A 3,839-nucleotide genomic window follows, 5' to 3' on the forward strand; every position below is an offset into this window, starting at 1 on the left:
AGAACGGCTCGGCCGGACCAGACGGTCAGGGCTGGACCCCCAACCCTTGGGTCAAACCCGCTCTCCGCTGTTTATACTCTCCAACGCAGGCTGCAGCTGCAGGAAGCAGCGGGCGGCTTGCCTTTGCGATGACAGGGGAGCTGGACGCGAGGCGCCGAGCCCCCGAAAATAACAACCTGCCGCCGGGGTCCCTACTCCTGTTTTTCCCGCGTTACATTTCGCGCCTGGGCGGAACCAATCACCGCAAGGCCCCTGCCCGCTGGCCGCAGCGGCGAGTGACAGGACGCGCGAGCCAATGGCCGGGCCTGGACTTCTTTCTAGCCAGACCGGGGCGGAGCCGGACCTGCGCGCGGGTCCTTTCTGCCATGCTATTGGCCGCCGCTCTTGTATTTTTTTTTTCTTCCAGAGGAGCCAACAGCGTTCGAAACTCCAGGGGAGCGCGCGACGTCGGCACTCACCCAGACACACCCTCCGGGAGCCCCGCCCCTGCTGTCCCTCTGCGCGGGTAGTCGAGGTTGGCGACCAGTGGGGGTGACGGGCAGGGGCAAGCGACAAGAGGGTTGCTGATTGGAGAGGTATCGGTGACGGGGCGGGCTAGGGGCGGTCGTTGGCCGGCTGGGGCTTGCGTCTGCCCACCCCACCCGCCTGTGGCTGTTGGGCTGTAGTTCCCGCGCGGCTGCGAATTTAAAGGGCTGGGGCCCGCGTCGCCCTCCCGGTTCTCAGCTCCCGCCACCCGCTCAAGAGAGACCGAGGCCTTCCTACTGTAGTTTCTAGTAGATACCAAGAAGTGTGTAGTTTCTTAATGATTCCCGTCTGCCCAGCTGTTAGACTCGCTGAGTGGACCCAATCCGCGCCCCCGACTCGTCCCAAGACTGAGGTGGGCATCAGTCCTAGCCTTCGCCTCCTCGGGCGTCGGTTTCCCATCTGTGCTAAGTAGGATAGTTAAGGAGGTCATCTCTGAGTTCCCTGTATGCTGCTCGCACCTCGGAGAGAAACGAACGCAGGCGAGTGTCCATTCTCACGCTCGAGACGGATGCCCCAAAGACGCCAGAGGACTCCCTGCCCTCCCTGCCGCGGATCCAAACCCAGTCTGGGGCCGCCCCTTCATCCCCTATCTGAAAGGGTGTGGAGCTATGGATGCCCCGGTCATTCCAGACCCCACTCGGCACCCAAGGGATCTTGATTGACAGGAATCAAAAGTCTGACAGTCAACCTCCCCCCGCCCAACCCGTGTCAGGGGCACTTTGGGTCTCAGAAAGGGATGGGGCAAAATGGAATGTCCAGCCTCGTATTCCCTAGAATGTGAAAGAAGTGACTGTCTTGTTTTGTTCTTTGCTGTATTGCCAGGGCCAAGCCTGACTTGTTTTAGACTTTCAATAAATATTTGTTGAATAAATGAATGAATATCCAGTAGTTAACAGTTAGGATTAGTAATTAGAACAGGCCTGCATAATAGATAGCTGAGTATTCTCTCCCTGTCTGCCCCCACCCCCAATACACACATCTGTCCCCTAAGTGTTTAAAAACAAGTACAACTTATATAAACAATTTCTAAGATACATTTTTAAGTGATTTTTAAAAAAAATATGGAATAGTGTGATTTTTTTTCACATATTTTAAAAGGTGAGGGGAAATATATACACTTCAGCTTTTAAATATACAAAGTACCTCTAGCAAGGTACACAAGAAACTGATACATAAGTTGACCCCAAGGAGGGGAGTTGTGTAACTGGGAAACAAATGGAAAGATTTCAGAAGATACAACATATAATTTTGTATCTTCTGAAATTTGAAGCAAGTGAAAATATCTTTTTAGTAAAAAAATAGTATGTATGTACCATTTCCTGGAGGCTTACTGTATTAATAGCATATATCTACCAATAAGGTAGATGAATGCTTCTCTCACGTTCTACTGCTCTCAACAATTCTGTGAGGTAGGTATTACTATTCCCACTTTACAGATGAGGAAATTTGAGGCTCATCCAAATTCACCTAACGTGATAAAAATACCTTGTAAGGATGGCTCTGAAAACCATCTACGGTTTATACTCCCTTAGCATCTGCTGAACAAAAGGAAGTGGCTGAAAACTGTGGGTCTCATATTTCTGAGATTGCCCCCACCCCCTACCACATTTCCTTTTTTAAAAGATTTATTTTTTGGTTATGCTGGGTCTTTGTTGCTGCATGTAGGCTTTCACTAGTTGAAGTGAGTGGGCTCTAGAGCACAGACTCAGCAGTTGGCGCAGGGGCTTAGTTGCCCCAAGGCATATGGGATCTTCCTGGGTCAGGGATCTAACCAGTATCCCCTGCATTGGTAGGCAGATTCCTAACCACTGGACCACCAGGGAAGCCCCCCTGCCACACACACACACACACACACTTTTATGAGACCTGTTTCTCAAGTCTAAAACCTTTAGGTTTTCTTTAGAGATTAAAACCAACTTGATATTTTAATAAATAGATGATATGGAAAGATGAAAGTTTATCTCTCATTTTACTTAATAAACACTCATTTTGTTTTTAAAATTTTATCCCAAATGACTGTACCGGATACTTCTGAATCCATTGTAAGGAAAATATAATTCATCTATTTTATACTTGAAAAACAGTGAAAAGTAAAAAGTGATATATCCAACTTGGACTCTCAAATTACCGGTTGAGCAAGATCCTTCAGATTAAGCACCAGCCAATAGTTACTGTTTAACAAGGCCCAGAGTGTGAGATGAGTCATTCAGAACCAAGACACTAACTTTCTGCTTCTAAAAATTATTTTTCATCAACAGTAACCTGGCAACTCCACTTGCTCTTTGCCACAAGAGAATGAAAGGCATGCTAGGAATTTGTGAACTGGGCAGAGGGTGATTCCTGGAGCAGAGCTGAGGACATGCAAGATCTGCTTGTTTGGCTCTATTTCCCTGCAACTAGGAGGCTGTCTGAAGTGTGCAGATCATATTTCTGATGTCTTTGTTCTGCCCTAGTCAAAGTCTAAATACTAAAATTGAGAATACTGAGATTCAGAGTACTAAAATTCATCTAAGGATACTTGCTATATTATTACAGTAGTCTTTCGAATTGTTAAAAATGTAGACCTCTTCTGGTAAAGATATATACCTCAAACACTCTTTTTAAAATATACTTAATGGTTTCAAGATAAAATCTGAGTAAAACAAAAGCAAGGATATTTTTTTTTTTCACTTTGAAAACAATATCAACGAGAGCATTTGGAGCTGCTTGACTGCTACAATATCTTCCTATGTGAGAGGCTGAACATAACATGGATTCTGTTAAGTGATTTGTCTTCACAGCTAAAAGTGCATATAAAACAGCTTTGCAAATAAATGTAGATGAAATGGTATAAAAATGCCTGATCACTTGTTTTGACATTAACAGGAAAATATTTTACTGTAAAAATTCTCCAAAATAATTTTCTAAGTGTTCTATTTGGCAACAAACTCAAATTTGAGTTCCAAAAAGTCCTCTTAAAATGAATGAAACCTCGGAGGAAATGGTTCCCCATAATATATCAGTGGGGTTTTTAAGCTCTAACAACAGGAGATTATCTACATAGACCATATCTACATATCTTTCTTCAAAACAGCTTTCCCCAAAATATTTTCCAAAAGGATTGTGCATGAGAGTTTCATCCAGTTAAGAGAAAAAGGAAACATTTTAAGTATCTATTTACCTATTTACTATCACAAATGCCCAGATATCTCATTGTGATGATACTGCTAATTTTCTTAGAAATAGCTCTTTTGGTTTGAAATAGGCAATCTAACTTTGGTTACAAATAAGAGTAACTTCAGACCAGGTTAGAAAACAAAAAATTATTAAAACAA

Source organism: Bubalus bubalis, chromosome 3, assembly GCF_019923935.1.
Source record: "Bubalus bubalis isolate 160015118507 breed Murrah chromosome 3, NDDB_SH_1, whole genome shotgun sequence".
NCBI lineage: Eukaryota > Metazoa > Chordata > Mammalia > Artiodactyla > Bovidae > Bubalus > Bubalus bubalis.